Below are 17,669 nucleotides of genomic sequence, written 5' to 3' on the forward strand. Positions count from 1 at the left end.
CAGATGCCTGGTCCAAGCAGTGGTGTGTGGCCTTGATCTAACTGTCAAATTGGAGAAACCATCCATTCGCCGCGGTCAGACCACGGGGGCTTCTCTTATGGGCACCAGGGGACTAGAATTTTGCAAGCCACTGAGCTGTTGAAGCAATGAGGAAGGTGCAAACTGTGTCAGAGTTTTGCCAGAGCAACCAGTTGAAAACTAAAGGATCTCGATGAACAGTAGAGGCAAATTTGGCAAGACAAATTTTTCTTTGTGATTTCTTTGCTTTTCTTTTTTTTTTTTTGCTTAAAAAAAAACCATTGTAGGAACTTCTGTGTTAATTGATTGATTCCCTCATTCCTGGTTTGTTAATTTACTGAACATCTATTAGGTACCAGGGGCTTGGGTAATGTATGATCCCTTCCTTCAAAAATCCTGTGTTAGGGAGGTGATGTCACCAAGGTGGCAGAGTAGGAGGCCCCAGACTCTGTCACTTCACAAAGATCAACAATGAGACAGCTGTCCATGAACAAAACCAACTCTGGGAAGCTCTGGAAACCCTGCAGCTGGGAAGGAAGGACAGCTTCATTTTGCCTGCCCATCCCCCAGTCTGATGCTGCTCTGTGTCAAGAGGGAACTCTCCAAGTAACAGAATACTTCTTGCCAGGAAAGGGAGAGAGGGGTGAGCCACCAGCTTCCTCAGGCTTCCAGGGCACTGAACAAAGGACCCATTTCAGTTTCACCCTACCCAGAAACCGGCAAAGCTGAGATGGACAGAGACAGCTGCGAACAAGAAAGAAGGCAGGGGCTACCAGTATGGTGTCAGGTGGGTACAGGAGGCACTTTGTGAAGTGTGTGATTGTTTGACCACCGTGCTGTTACACCTGAAGCTAATATAAAATAACAGTCAATATAAACTGTAATAAAAGAAAGATATTCATTCTAAAAAAGGGAATCTGAATCTATACTATTGGAGTTTTCCTTTTTCACATATGAAGTACTTTTTGAAGTTGTATAACTCTTCATTCTGTAGGAGAAACATACTGAAGCATTGGCCTCAGACATATGTGGCTTTGAATCCTAGTCCCATCACTGTGTGAAACTGACACGTTACTTAACATTTCTGAGCCTGTTTCCTCAGTTGGACAATATAGGCAATACTAACTACCGGAATTGGAATAGTAAGTCACAGCACCACATACATCCTGGGTATTTAGAAATGGTAGCTATTATGATGATGGCTCATTCATTCAACAATATTAAAGAGTCTTTTAAGAACCAGTCACTGTTTAAGGCACAGAGAAAACAGCAAACTTCATGGAATCCTAGTGTTTGTGTAGATTCTATTTTTTTAAATTATTGTATTCAGGTTGAGTGGAGCTAGTGAAAGTGGACAGGAGATTGGTTCAAGATCATGGGCTTCATTATGTTTCCGGACAAAGTGCTCTAATAAGATCATATAATCTCAATGTTTCTTACATTGTAACATCAAAATTAAATGATGTCGTACACCTAGTCATTCTCCTGAATAGAGAAATCCTGTGGGAGACAGAGGAACATGAAGCTGTCAGTGGAACAGCAGGTTATTATCCTGCTGTGAAATGGTTATTATTGTCGCTGTTGTTGTTGTAGTTGTTGTTTTTTAACCATCTTGCCAAGTTTGTGATAATAATGTTATACCATGCTGATGGTCTGCTTTGGAAAAAAATGTAAATAAATATTTTTCACATCTGTACCATTTTTATAAATAGACAATTATCTCTCTATACCCATTGGCTTGGTAGTGTAATAGAGCCAAAGCTGTTTCCTCTCACAGAAACTTAAAACAGTTCAATCTGTTATGTTTTTATTCTTTCACAGTAAAAAGGTAGGTTTGGAAAGTGTATGTTACTGGCAACTAAGAAAAGCAGGGGTTTAAATGCACAATTTCCAAAAAGAAGCTTCACTTATCTCATTGTAACTGATTGTGATTACATAAAATTTTACTCAGTGAAGATTAATGTAAAATTACTGGATAAGTATGGGACTAAATATTATATGTATATAAATTATGAGTGAATTAAACTTTTAAGTACACATGGAAAGTTTTGATACTGAAAGTCTTTCTGTTGTTTTTAAGAAAGCCATATCTATCTTATTTCTTTATGTAAATTCAGAGTTACATATGTATTAATACTTTGAGATTTAAACATATATTTCTAAAAATACAAAATAAGGAAAAAAAACCCAACCCAGCCTTGGCTAGCGTAGCTCGGTAGGTCAGATGCCACCCTGCACAGCATAAGGTCGCTGGTAGGACTGCTGGTCAGAGCGTACTCCTGGGTTGTGGGCCCCTTGTGTGAGAGGCAACCAACTGATGTTTCTGTCCCTCTCTTTCTCCCTCTGTTCCCCTCTCTCTAAAAATAAAAGTAAGACCTTAAAAAAGAAACTCACTTATTAAATGTTTTCCCCTGAATTGTGTTATTCTGTGTTTTAAATATCTTATGCTGTTATGTATTTTCCAGGGTCATATTCCAACAAGAAGCATGGCACATATAATCTTTATAATGGGGAAAAGATTGTAAAAATAAATAAAAGTAATAATATATACCCATGATATATTTATTTTCATAAATTTAATTTACATTAATTTTATATAAATATTTATTTAAATGTGGAACTTAAAGGTAGGTTCAGAAACAGACAAGGAAGATGAGGGCAAGGAAGTTTCCCCCTCAGTCATTTGTACATCAACTTTATGCTCATTTGCCAAAATCTGTGTATGATGTTTATCATACATATTTTAAATCTTATTTTTACTTCAAAAGATTAATCGAAAATAAAATTCTATATTCCAATCCTACCTGGAAAATAACCATAATTTGCCATGAGAAAAAGGAACTATAAAATAAATATAATTAACATAATAATGTTAAGTTCTATCCAAATACCATCTCTTATTCAAAGATTCTGATCCTGAAGTTTATTCACTTTTTGTTTAAAAAGGAAGATTAGCAGGAGTTTGAGGAGGTGTTTAAAAATAACCTACCACCAAATTAGAGTTTCTCTTTGTAATAATTATAAATGCTAAAGTAGAATTGAAAAAGGAATTACATTATGAAAGTGTGAACCTATATTACTTAATCTTGATGCCCTTCCTATGCTATTATGTCTCCCAAGCTTTGGGAACTATTGGGCTAAACCATCTCAGGCAAATGGAGGGTTAGTGCATTCCAAAAGATCTTTAGAACTGCAGAGTTCACAATTCTGTTCATAATTCTTTACAATGATTAGCGAGGTGACCATATATCCCAGTTCAATCCCAGTTCACCTTTACACTCTTGTCCCGGAAGAATTCTTAGTCACATTCCTATTTGTACGCCAATGTGTCCTGATTTGGGACGACAATACACTATATAGTCAGCAGGTGGATTGTTCATCTGTCCATCATTTACTGAGCACCTACTCTCGACCTGGCTCTGTGATAGTGACTGGAGACACAAAGGTAAGTAAGGTAGTTCCCAGCCCTGAAAGAATTTAGGAATGGAAGATCAGGACAAGGAGAGGAGGGGAACCACTGACTGACAATATAAAGCAATGAGAGTCACACATGGGTCTATGCCATATGCTGTGGGGATCACAGGGAAGGAGGACAGATGAATCGAAGGAACGCTGCAGGTTCCTCAGTGAAAAGGGGAAGAAGACGGGCTAATCAGTAATGTAAGAACCAATGAATAAGTTTCATAGAAGCAGGTAGGTCTTTCCCTTTTAAAACAATGTTTTAATTTGCTTTCTTATGTGTTCAAAGAACTGGGGAGGTAATGATTAAAGTGGGAAAAACACATACAGCTTCCAACTCACTTTTCTTCGATGGTTATAAGAAAACTTGCTCTGCCTGGTGAATCTTGTAACATGTAGCGATAGATAAAAATGTTTGCAGAGAAAGAATATTCTCCACAATTTACTAGTTTTAAAACATAAATGAGATCATATTAATTCCCTGCTTAAAACGCTCCCATGGGTTGATCACTGTTCTCTGAAAGAAATCCACACTCCTCCCTGTGGCCCGCGAGCTCTGCCCTCCTTTGCAGCCACACCTGCTGTTCTCACTGAGCTTTGCCACCTTGAAAAATGCCAAGTTCTTTTCCACTTGAGCTCTTTTCTTGACCTTTGCTGTTTCCTCTGCCTGGAGCACTCTTCCTCCATTACTTTAAAAGCCCACCTGAGAATGACACCAGCACAGAGTGAAGTAAGCAAAGCCAGAGGTTAGGAGAGATGATTCCTGCTGATATAATGGAGCATTCTGGCTATCAGCTGCGTGACAATGGGGACCTCTGCCTGCTTCACCCCTGCTGCGCCCTGATGTCTGGAACTGGCCCAGCATGCTGGGCTTTTGAACTTGTTATCTTAAGAGATGTCTATCACTTCACGGGGGCTAGAAAGATGGAATACAAAGTCCCTAGGGACTGATTTGTAAACTCCTGTCTCTCAGATTCATCACCTTGACAATATAGTCTTGAACATTATTATAACATAATAGAAAACAGTTGAATCCCTAAATTACTCTGGGCAAGGCATCCTAAACTGGGACTAAGATACTATAAAGAAAATGTTTGGCATTTCAGAATAAGTGTTTTTTGATGACTGTAGGGTTTTCTCTGGCTTTTGACAGGATGCCTGTTTGATTGCTAAGGAGCCCGATGGTCTTGACTTGAAAGAAAGCAACTCACGGTATCATCACCATCACCTCCTGAGCCAACATCAAATATTTATTGAGCAAACACTCAGTGCAAAGCATGTTATGCTATACATGCTAAGAAAACACATCTTTCTCTTCAAGGGAAAGCACATTTTAAAGAATGAATCTAAACAAATGGAAATACCCATTTTTCAGTCACTTATATGAGCACAGTGCAAATAGGTTTGGGGTGTATAGAGGGAGCTCTTTACAAGGTCTACAAATGAGCATATTTTTGCATCCAGCTACCGGTTCTCAGAGTCCCTTACATTAAAAAAATGGCATCAAAACCCTGCAGGGACTGTAGAAGATGAAATAGGATGCACCTCGTGCAGTAGAGCAACTCAGTTTGATATAAGGTAGCATCTATGTTCATGCCTAACCTGCTACCCTATTGACTATTCTCATAATGATATGCTTAGTGTCATCTTCTGTGGCTCACCACAAGTTTCAGGGAGGGCTGTGCTCTGATGTAAGAGCAGGGTTTGAGACAAATAGACTTGGATTTGAGTGCAGCTTCACCACTTACAATCTCCTCTCTGGGCAAGTAAATGACTAAATCTTGCTTCCATTTCCTCATCTTTAAAATGGATACAATAGGATTGAATTCCTATAGTTGCATAGGGGAAATGAGATCAAATGTAAAAGAAGCATATCTGTAGAAAGCCTGAAAGGAGTAAGTATTCAAGAAATACGAGTAATTTCCCTCATTTTGAATTAAAATATTTGTGTCAGTGAATGAAGGACACAAGGACTTTGAGCAATTGTCATCTTTTTCTCCTAGGAATTTGTGCATATTGCACTTAAAGTCCATTTTAATTTCCTGACAACTGGATACAATCATATATTATTTCTTGTGTTATTTAATGCTTTAATCACACTACACATTGGTTATAACCATGGTAGATACTGTCTCCCCAGCTGAATGAAAGGTTCTTGAACACAGACTTGCTATAATCTTTTTTACATGCATTTTTAGGGTATTTAAAGTGTTCAATATCTATTTTTCTAAAGACTAAATTGAATAATGTGATAAAAGCTTATGATCAAACCATCATACCTATGCACTAATTTGCAAGTTTTTTCAAAGGCAGGAAATACATTGTTTAGGTACTTACTGAAGGTTCAAAGTATGTAAGACACTGTATCCATACAGCAGTTCTTCCAGTCTCATTGGCTACTATGTCACAATCTTACTCATTTTAGCTTTCCCAGTGTAGCATTGTGTCTTCCTGCACAAGAAAAATTATTCTATATATGTTTGATGCATAAAAGAATATATAGCATAAATGTTGGTGAAATTGAAACACTTGAGCATAGCTCTCGTAATTAAGTGGATGCACATATAGTGAAGGGGAAAATATGGTTAGAGACGAGCTAAACAGCTTCAAGCAATCTAGGTCTTCTGGGGCTCTTTCAGTGGATGGCGCTGACTGATGATGCTGTGTCATCCCAGATGAAGCTGGGCCCAAACACTGCATCCTGATAAAGTGACTTCAAAAAGTCTAACAAGAAAATACGCCTAAACCTCTGCTGATTACTCCATGGGATAAAGGCAAGAGGAATGGTCGTTCGAAATTATTTTAGGATTTGCAAATTATTTGAAACAAGTGTTTGTCTTAGCTATAGGAATCCTCAGTTGAATTGGTCCTACCTCACAGAAAAAACTGGGGTGTCTCGTGATTCATGAACATTTATAAAAAGCTTTTTCTTACAGTTCAGTGAAGCTGAGGCCCCTCTATGGCGCTGGTCGCAGGAGTGTTTTAGATTACCATCACATCTGAGATGGCATTTCAGCTGAAGAATTTGGGGAGGGGCACAAGCATCCAATTTATAGCAAGGCTGTCCTACACTCACTTTGCTATCTGGAATCTGTGCTAATGACAACATCTCGGCTGGAGCAGACAGGAGCAATTTCATTCCAGCATCTTCCTCCAGATGAATGCAAACTAGTGAACCTCCCATCCAGGCTTCTCTGAAGTTAGGCAGAGAAGGTCCCTGCTCTCTCTGGAATTGAAACAATAAAAGGCCAGAGATTGTCCTGATAGTAGTAAGTATATGTAATGATTTACGTAATCCAAATGGCTCTGCGACCTGGAAACTGGCTGGTATAAGAGGTTAGGCAAATCCTTGCTGAGGAGTGTAATGCTACAAACTGTCACTGTCTATTTAAACTTCACAGGGAGTGCCTAATGGAAGAGGCAGCTGGAATTGCTTTGTTCTTTCAGAGAATAGGGTGTGAGGGCTTCTCACACTTAACGGCTGTCCAAAATGCACATGCAGGGACTGCCCATGATAGCTGAGTGCTGGAGAGCATGCTGAAGAGCGTGCTGAAAGCACAGACGTTTGTCTCTGCATCGTAAAGAAAGATGTGATTTTGCTACAGGGTGCATGGCCCTGTCTTATGGCTTTTCAGCAGCTCCTGCGAAGTTCCCGCTGTTGAATTTGGGGAACGTGTTCCACACCGGAGAAACTGCTTTCTGCTGGGGACTTGGGGTGAAGGGCTGCCTCTGTGGTGGAGGGCCGAAATGGCCTCTCTGCATGTTAGCTCCTACTCCACTCCCTTCCAGGAAACCTGTCTTGTTCTCCCTCCATCCATGCAGCCTAGCCATCTTCCAAGCTCGAACCCTTCTTTGTTAAGCCCTCCTTGATCACTGGCATGGAAGTCATTTCTCCTTCCTTGTATTATTGCAGTGGACCCTGTGGGAGAGAATCTCTGCCGTTACTTTATGTGCCTTTTGGAAAGAGCTGACAATGTCCGTGTGAAAGACAGGAGCCCCAGGGCCCTCTAATGAGAGGCAAGCCGCAAGAAGCCACCATGGGGCTGGGATTCTCTGCTGTTGAATTCATCCTTGTTGAATAATTGAGTCATTTAAAGAAAACATGACAGGTTTGGGGGATGGCAAGTGCTTGGTATGGCTGGACACAGGGTGCCTCACAGTGGGGACAGGAAGTGAGGTTGGCCAGGGGGCCTGGGAGACTCAGTGGTGTGTTGATGCCTGTATGGCAGCCTGTGTATCCTCTATTACCCTTTAGTTAGGATGTGATTTTAACAAAATTTATGCAGCCTCAATAATTTCATTTTACTATTTAATCTTTTTAATATGTTCCATTAGCTAATATTATTTACTTTTGCCTTTTTATCTGGAGTTTTTATTGTATTATCTGTTTTATGATATAGTCTGTTTATCTTTTATAGTTCTAACATTTTAATTGTGCACTGTTCCGCTCATCACATTTATATTCCAGCATTTTTAAAATTTTACTGGTATTCTTTCCAGCATGCGTTAAGCTAATGTTTACTTACGGCTTTTCCTTTTTCCTTTTTCCAAACTGGTGTTGCCCTTTTAGCTTATTTCATCTTATTACTGTCGGAGCTGGCGGTGCTGAGGCCTGGCCTCGCACCCGCCTTTTCACCCTCCCACGGGCCCTGGCGGTCCTGTGGGCAGAGAGGGTGGCCCCGAATCTTTATGGAGGGAGTGATTGAATGCATGATTCACTTATGTGCAGTCAGTCACTGGGGCCTGGCCATTTCACCTCCTGAACATTTTAAACCCACCCCTTCATCCCCTCCATCCTCGGCCAGTACAGTCTACCGCCATCCCTCACCCGGGGCTCTGCTCAGCCTCCTAACGGCCTCCTGTCTCCTTTCTCCTTCTTTCCAATTTACTCTCCACTCTGCAGTGCAGTGATTATTTTATAAATGTAGATGAAGTATCCAAACATACTCCCATTGATTTTTGGCTAATGAATTAGGATATATAACAGTTCTCAAGAATTTATATACAGAATTTAACATAAATGCTCCTGATATTTTAAAAATAATTTATGTTATTAAAAATATTTCTACTATGGAAAATTTCACACTTACAGATGAAAGTAGAATGAATAGTAGAGTGAACTCCCATATACCCATCACCTGCCTTCAACCATTATCAATAACTGCAATCCCACTTTTTGTTTTTATAGTTTGCTTGAGTAGCACATTTTTATATTTTGTAATTCCAAAAACAGCATATAATTTCAGTGCAATATTTCTAAAAACACACACATGGCCTTGTCAGTGGCCTGCCTCAAACTTTTCAGTGTCACCCCAGAGCCACAGGAGTGGGTGCCAACACCCCAGTCAGCACCTACCCGCCTTGGCTCACCAGCAGCCTTGTCTATGGCTCCTCATCTCTCCCACACCAAGTCCCACCCACAAATCCCCTCACTTGTTCTCAAACTGCTCTGTGCTAGTACCCCATCCTTGTCCTGGGGTCAGGGGGCGTGGGTCAGGTCTGCATACACAGGAGGTGATGGGGCAGATGCACAGGCTGGCTCTTCATATAAATGTCCAAGTCTGCAAGTCTGCCCTCTGGAAGTCAGTCAGCAGGTCTGACAAATAGCTCGCAGGTCTCCATGGAATTGCTTTTTGTTAGAGGCAGAAACATTGGACTGCTTGCGGCTTTGGCCTTTGTGTAAGAACAGAGCATGTTCTGTGGGGCTGTATCTTATCCATTCACCTTCATACATTCATATCTGGATGGATTAGGAGAATGGTCTCTCTGCCTCTCCAAGATAGGGCAGGGTTTTACACCCACACATAATCTCTTTTCTGAGAATATTGTCCAAAAACTAGGTCACTTATTGTGAAGGAAATTAGGCAGTAATTAAATTTAACTGGGTGTTACAGTATTGGTGGTTTCATTTTAGAGGAGTGTGCCTTCTTAATTACTTTATTGCTGCAGTTACACTGGTGGAGGGTTTTTTTTTCTTTTTTCTTTTTGTAAGGGGAAGGTTGTATTTAATGTTAGACGATGATTTCTAGACTTGCATTTTTAATCAACAGAGTCTCACCTTCAAGAGCGAGTTCTGTTTCCCCGTGCCCTTTTCAGGTCTACCTGATGGAAGCCAGCTCCCTTGTATGGTCATTCAGCTTAGCCATCTTGGGATACCTTTCATCAAAAGAGTGATGTGGACAGAAGAGACTAGGTTAAGAGGAAGGCAGCTGGTTTGGGTGGTTTCTTTTCACGTGTGTGGTCAAATGTCACAATTGTCTCCCTGCTCTTTATTTTCTGGTTGGAAAGGGTACAGAGAGGTAAATCCTGCAGAAGCCCAGCCTGTTGGTCCAGCTGCAGAGCTGGTGGGAGAACCCAGGTTTCATGACTTGCACTCAGTGGCCTGCTGCTCACCACATTCCCAGAGGGGAGGCGGCATCAGGGCAGCTGGGAAAGAGTTGGGTCCCAGCTGGAAATGGGCACCATCATTCCCGTAGGAAATGCTGAGTGAAAGGACCACCTTGACGGGCTGGCCACACCCTCAATATGCTGGATTACGTGGCCCCCTCACATTTCTCTAAGTCCTAATATCCATTTAGATCACCCATAGAGATCATCCATTAGATCATCCATTTAGATTACTCGAGCAGCAGCTCCAAAACACTGTGGGTCAGCACTTGCTTTCCACTCTGCCCTTCACCCAAATGTCTTTGACACAAGGCCTCCTCCCCCTACTCCCTTTGTTTAAACCTTCTAGGCAAATCAAGTGAAGTCCATTAGAGTTCCCAGAGGTGCCCATTCCCAATTTCCTGTGGTTTCTTCACTGGGAGCTGTTATTATTAGCATTTGTGAGAAAAACCTACTGTTAAACACATAGCTTGCCATGTTCCTTAAAAAAGAAAAGTAGTTTATTTAGTACTTTTCATGCTGATTCACTCTTCCAAATTAGACAGTGCAGGATACCAGGAAGCCAGCGCAGGGAAGTTGTTGTGTGTCTGTATGTGGAAGAAATCACAGGTTTCAGGTGGGAGCCTTGCTGAGGAGGACGACACTGGGGTTGCGCGTTAAAGCCCTGTCTTGGCTTTGTATATGTGAGTTCTGGCAATTTTTGTGAGCAAGGAGTAAATTGTAAACAGCAAAATAATAGCTCAGCTCTGGAGATTCCTTAAAGAGCAAAGAAAGATCCCACAGAGCACATTTTAGCTGGTTAATAAGGAAGCCAAGTACATGGGTTCGTATATAACCTGCTCCCACGTTCTATCAATATGTAATTACCACATATTTTCCAGTCTGCCCCTGGGAGACATGGCAGGTAAATAGATTGAGAAGAAAATAATGGTGCTTGCTGCACAATTTATGAGATTGATACCTGTTAACACTTGAACAGGCTCTTTGCAGCCTCTGAAGGACTGGGATGTTCTCAGTACAGACAAAGCAAAGTGACTGTTTAAGTTCTTTGTTCTTTTAAATACCTCTGTATACACAGACCTGTGTAGCATGCAGAACATGTAAATGTCTTAGGGCTTGGAGGTCTTGCTGGACTCGATCAGGGGAAGCCTATGGGTTACATGGAAAAATGAGTTGTCGTCATCTGCCTCCACTACCCCCAATTTCAGGCTCAGCCCTGGGGGCTTTTTCTCCCCTGCTGGGGTTGGTGGGGGCCTTGGAAGGCGCCCCATGCTACTGCAGTTGCTACTATGCAGGTGACCACCAGACTAAGACAATCTTCAAGTTCTGTTTTTCCCTCTTCTTCCTTTGCGGGGGAGGAGAGAATATTTGGAAAATAGAATTACACATACAATAACCTAGAATCCCACTATTTTACCTTTTTTTTGCATATTACCTTTTGTTTTTATTCTCACAAAATAAAAATATACATATTTGTTCTTTATAGTTAATATTAGTGTATATATACTTCTTGAGATTCTATTTTATCCCCACATCATATCACATTTTCTTAATGTTTTACCCAGATTTCACACTAGTCATCCTAAATTAAGTCTGCCTAACCTTTTTCATGATGATGACATAGCGGGCCTTCCCCCCACCCCAGTCCTCCACTACCACAAACTATGCAGTTGAGTTTTCTACATTTGGGGAGATTGCAGGGGTCAGCACATCTGTTGTACAATGGATAAGCCTCACCCTGGGAAAACCATATTTGTGATCGTGGTGTCTCCCCTGCCTGGTGAGTGAGATACATCAGACCCTAAGTAAGCACAGACATGTGTATGAGCTGCTCAGCACAGTGACTCTCATTACTTCGTTTGTATATTTATTCATTTATTGAACAAACTCTTATCAAATATCCACTCTGTGCCAGCATTGGACAGAAGTAAGTAAATAAGATAGAGTCCTTGCCTTTAAGAGGTTCTAGCCTAGTGACATGTAAACAGAGGATTGCCATTAAAAGAAAAACTTTTTTTAACTCACAATACTTCTGACCTCAAATGTATGGGAGGTTTTTCAACACCAACCCATTTCCAAGTCTCCAGACACCCACTGGGTTTCCCACAATTCAATTCTGACACAGGTTAACAGCTCAGTGCCACAAGACTGACCCCACTTTGGACTCCAATCGCAAGAACGGACCTCTGACCAACCTGCTATAAATTGAAGGTCCCACGACGCCCTCCACAGCTTTGATAATTTGCTACAATGGCTCACAGAACTCAGGGAAAAACACTGCTTATGATTACCAGTTTATAATCGAGGGTACAACTCAGGAACAGCCACATGAAAGAGATGTGTAGGGCAAGGTATGTGGACGGGTGCTTCCATGCCCTCTCCGGGGGTGCCACCTTCCCAGCTCCTCAATGTGTTCACCAACACGGAAGCTCTCTGATCCCCGTCGTTAGGGTTTTTTTTGAGGTTCCATTACATAGACACCATTGATCAAATCATTGGCCACTGGTGATTAACTCAATCCTTAGCCCCCTCTGCCTTCCCCAGCAGTCAGGGAGTGTGGCTGAAAGTTCTAAACCTCTAATGACATGGGTTTTCCTCTGGCAACCAACCCCCATTCTCCAAGAGTCAACTCATTAGCCTAAACTTGGATATAGTTGACAGAGGCCTATTATGAATAACCAAAGACAGTCCTCTCACCCTTATCACTCAGGAAATTCCAAGGGTTTAAGGAGTTTTGTGCCAGGAACCAGGGACAGAAACCAAATATATTATTACTTTTACTGCATTACAAAATCACAGCCACCCAGCCATTATGTGCTCTCTGTGGCTGAGGGGCCATGGTTTAAAAGTGGAGAAATCCTGTTACCTGTAGTAGTTGGAGAAGGCCCCAGGAAGGTGCCTGAACCTTGGCAGACAAGTGTGGGGTCAGCACATGCAGGCAGGGGTGGCATGAGAGGGCTGAGCATGGCTCTCTCTAACTTGAGTGACTATATTCACTTTTAAAACTGGGACACTTGAGAGTGAAGGAGAGACACCTGCTAATAGTTACACAGGACACTGGGTTTAAATGCGTCTGCTCCTAGTAAATCACGTGTGTGGTTATTCTCAGTGGACTCTTCTTATCAGAACCATGGTATCTTAGAGCTCGTGTGGTAAGTGGGGTTGGTGCTTGTTCAAGTGCAACTTAAAGGGCACTAACCTCCTCCCAACAGGTCAGAGGAGCCTGGGAATCTGCATTTTAACTAACAGCAGATACAGATCTAATGCAGAAAATTCATGAACTATGTGTATGTGTTTTTATTAGGAGTCCATTTAAATTTATTTAAAAAATTTTATTACGAATAGCTTTGAAAATACATCAAGAAGAGACAGCAGAATAAAGAGTTTGATATATGTTCATCGGCTCCAACAATTAGCAACACATTCCCCTAATGTTGTTTTATCTGCCTCTCTCTGTATAATATTTTTAGGATGAACAATTTTAATGTAATTTTCAGGCATTATTTCACTGATATCCAACATGAACTTTTTTTATATGACTAGAGAATACCATTATCATACCTAACAAAATTAACAATAACCCTTAACATCTTCTAGTGCTTCATCATTGTTCAAATTTCCCTAATTGTCTCAAAACTGCCTCTTTAGAGTTGATTTGTTAAGATCCACAAAAGACTGACACACTGTATTTGGTTATTATACTTTTTAAGCCTGAGACATTTAAAAAAAAAACAGTGCTGTATATATTTATTCATGATATGGGTCATGTGTCCTGCAAAATTTTATGGCTCACATTTTGAGTAACATTGATCACATCTTATATATATTATTAACTATTTTTTTTTCTGAAGAATTATTCTATGGAATTGGTTAGCTCCTTGCATAGACTCACAGTCAACATGGGTGAGGATGTTGGTCACATGGTGAACAAAAAATTTCTGAGACAACTCTATTCACTCACACTCATATTATTGTTTATTCATTTATTTTTTCAACAAATAGTATAAATATGCGGCAACCACCCTACAGATTCATTGACATAAAAGAAAGTTTCTGTTTTCAAGGAGAGAGAGATTGAAATCTAACCTGACTAGTAGCAGTGCAGTGAAGAATTCTGGATGCTGAGTCTCACCCACAAGAGCAGAGGAGGGCGGAGGTATCTGAAATTAGATATCACTGTCCCTACGTTTACATGTTTATTACTTTTTTATTTTATCATACCTTTTAAAACCATGTTAAATATTTATGGTAAGTAAAGCAATCAGAGCTAAATAAATACAGAGTTGGCAATGTCCCTCCTTACCCTTTCTAGTCTCAACTTCAGAAGTCCAATGTCAATAGTTCAGTGTGTGCCCACCCATGTCCTTGAGCTGAATCCTGTAAGCTGAGAGAGGCCTTCTCCAGGTGGCCAAGGTGGATGAAGGCCTTTGGAAAAGGTTTCTTGCTGTGGAATATTCTCTTGATTGTTTAAGGCAGAGGGGACCCTGTGAAGGACTCCTCTGAGCTAAACAGAGTCATGCCCAGATGTATGCCATGACTAACATGGCCACGGTGTGGCCAAGTGGCAATAAGGAGCACCTGACCCCGGCCATTTAGCTGTGGGAATGGAGAAAGAGGACACATGTGACTAAGGGGGTGAGTAGTATCCTCTTCTTACTGGGGACTCTTATTCCTACTTACAGAAAACTGGTGTTTCTTGACTTTACCTTTACTTGATACAGCGAATTAACCAAGGGTATCCACTTGATTTGCTCACATAGCCCTCGGATGGATTGGCAGAAACTGCTGGCAACATTCTCTCAGCAGCGTTCTGTAGTTGAGTCCTGACTCAGCAAGACCCATGATCACTAGTGGCAAATGGGTGGGGAAAGGTGTGTCATGTTCCTGGCCCAGCTGCCATGAAGGAGGTGATAGGGCAAGGGCTCGGGTGGCTTGTGATACTAAGAAACAAGGCAGGAGCACTTGAGTTAAAACACAAGCTTTGGAGTTGAAAATATCTGGGTTCAAACCCCAACTTTACCACATGTGTGACCTTGGACCAGTCAATAAATTCTAACCTCTGGCTTCTGCGCCTGTGAAGTGGGATGGGTGAAACCTGCCATTTCCAACCTTCAGGAGAGTGAAATACGAGAATATACAGAGCACAGAGCACAGTGCCTGGCACATTGTGAGGTGGCTTTTGTTGTACTATAATATTATGTCATGGCTCCTCCCAGGGTTGTGAAGCAGGATGGTTTTGAGATCCCATAGCCCTTGAGAGGAGCCTGCCAACTTATTGAAGACCTGGCAGGCAGTGGACAGCAGGCAACAGTTCCTGGCTAATGCTAACTTCCCTCCTCTCCTCTTTTCTTACCCCCAGGCTGGCTGTTGCTCTGTTTTTCAATTTTTGCCCCTGACATATGATCTTTGCTGTGCATTTTAATGAGATCTCACCCAGGGCAGGGCCTGGTTGCGAGGCTTGCATTTCATATTTGTCTGCTTGTCAATCCACCAGGCCTGACATTGATGGGCATCCACTATGCCTCGTACTTAGGTCTTGGCTTCTTATGATCAAAGCATTGGTACCTAAAGGGGCACTATTTATAGCATTGTGTCTGTCTCCTGCCTTAACCTTGAAATCCCGGCTTTAACTTATTTTGTTAACCCTGCTGGGGAATAGTCAGCTGATTCTTAGCATCCCTTTCTCACCCTATTCAATTTCTCTGCAAATGATAGCTCTTTGTCTCCGGGGAAGAACTCTGTCATCTCCATTCTCTCACACTGTGATTGGAAACACTGCCTAGGGGGGATGGCAGGCTATCTGGGAGTAGAATATGTCTGCTCTGTTTTTCCTGAAGCAATTAATTGTGCATGGAATTGGGGAGAGGAGGAACCCTATGAAATAGCCATCTTTTTCCTTGGGAAGGAGGGTTGTCAGCCTTGTTAATATTAAGTCACTTGCTCTAGCTTCTTGCAAGATCTTTTCTGGTTTTCAGCAACTCTTTCTACTCCCTGAATTCTGGGACAGTAAATCAGGGCCCTTATTAGACTTGTCCATTTACATGCTAGGATTTTCTGGGACAGTGGTTGGTGGCCCAGAGGTAGCTAAGAGGGATGATGGAGGGAGTAGGCAAAACATCCTCTTTTCCTTATCACTGTTTTTAAGATGGTTGTTAAGACAACGTTGAAAACACCTTTGGGAAGCAGAGTAAAATAAGCAATTGGAACATTAGTGAACAGATGGTCAGATGAGCATAAAAGGTTGCCTACAGGGGACACCACTTTTATGTGCTAGTTCCCCCCACCAACCAAGGATCCAGACATAACCTGCTCTTGCCTCATGTTCTCTGCCCACACCTTTACAGGTACCTGTGTTCCAAGGTGGTCTTTTATCCATGTGTTTTTCAAAGAATTGAGACAGTAAAATTTTTTTCTTTACTTTCATAGCAACTTGACTTATATCTGACATTTTGCGTAATCCCCACATGCTGGAGAGTATAAATTTAATGGGGGAGAGAGAGGAAGGACCCAGGAGCTGGAGTAGGTGGGAGATTCAGCTTTGAGTACTTATAGTATGGTGTGGTGGTCTTTGCACATGGGATTATTATGCAGCAATAGATAACTAATGCCTACTGAGTACGGAGAGCAAGACCAATAAAATGGTGTTGGCCACAATCAATATAGGATAAGGTATATAGAGCAAAATGGAATCAATCATGTCAACCAAGATGGCTACAAGTCAGCCATGGCACTTTGGTGCAAGAAGGAAACTACCTATGTCATGCTAGACACATCTAGCAAGAAGACACACTCAAGATATCTGCAGATGTGATCAGAACAGCCATATCTGCAGAGTGGGACCACCCATAGACAGGCTCCTGGGCAAATTCCACACTTGCCAGCAGGGGTGTGAAGACATTTATTTAGAAGGCCCAGAAGGGTGGAGTACAGCACTTTCAAGGCATAACTGAGGCAGGCTGCAGACCACTGCTAAGACAGTTGAGCTCCGTATACCAGGGTGCTGCTTCATGCCAAGCTGATCTCTCTTGGCATTGGCCACTGGAAAGTCTGCCTTGCTGGACTAAGGGATTCGCCTGCCCTGCTGCCCACCTTGTTCCAAGAGATTCCTCCTTGCAAGATGCTGACAACACCCTTGCTCACTGTGCTGTCTCCCAGATCTGCAGACTGAGACTCTGGGACTTGGATTCGTTATCCCCCATTGATTGCTCTGTGTGTGTGTTATATTTCTTTTATATTGTTAGAATGTGAGTAGGATATTAATATATGTTGATGTTCTACTTTGAGTGAACCTGAATTCAATAAAAGCTGTGTGAATAGCATAGTTACTGTGTGTGACTCTTGCCTATTCCTTGGTGCAGGGCTGCTCAGCAGTCAGCTCGTCGAGCAGTTGCCCAGCTGACTTATAAGAAAGACTATATCATGAATATATGCTTGTGATGCTGAGTAAAATGAGGGCTTTCAGTCTCAGCCACACAGTATGCTCAGACACAGAAACCCCCTACCCCTAGTCCTTGCCCAAGTCAACATTCCAAGTTCCCTTCTCCTTCAAGTGGACTCCCCTTGGTAGTGGAGTAGGTAGTAGTTGTGCTTGATAAGTTAGGATAGAGTAGGTTATGCTGTGGTAACAACTCAAATTTCAGTGGCATCAAATGACAAAGGTTCATTTCTGTACTTGTTCATGCTGCGTGCTCTTCATAGATCACAGAGATGGTTCTGCTTATATTATAAGTAACCAGGGCCCCAAGGTGACTGAGCAGCCACCATCTAGAAAGTCTCTGTCACCATATCAGAGGGAAAGAGTTCTA

The 17,669-nt window shown here is 41.8% G+C and overlaps 1 non-coding gene and 1 pseudogene across 1 annotated transcript; both read right to left on the reverse strand.

Moving 5' to 3' along the window:
* LOC129061762 (methionine-R-sulfoxide reductase B1-like) overlaps window positions 1-17,669 on the reverse strand; it is a 109,992-nt pseudogene that overhangs the window by 69,388 nt on the left and 22,935 nt on the right.
* On the reverse strand, window positions 11,486-11,652 carry LOC129061977 (U1 spliceosomal RNA). The gene has a single exon (XR_008528228.1). It is a non-coding gene; the product is annotated as a U1 spliceosomal RNA (small nuclear RNA).

Source organism: Pteronotus mesoamericanus, unplaced genomic scaffold, assembly GCF_021234165.1.
Source record: "Pteronotus mesoamericanus isolate MK-2021 breed Mesoamerican mustached bat unplaced genomic scaffold, CSHL_Meso_final scaffold_651, whole genome shotgun sequence".
Taxonomy (NCBI): Eukaryota; Metazoa; Chordata; class Mammalia; order Chiroptera; family Mormoopidae; genus Pteronotus; species Pteronotus mesoamericanus.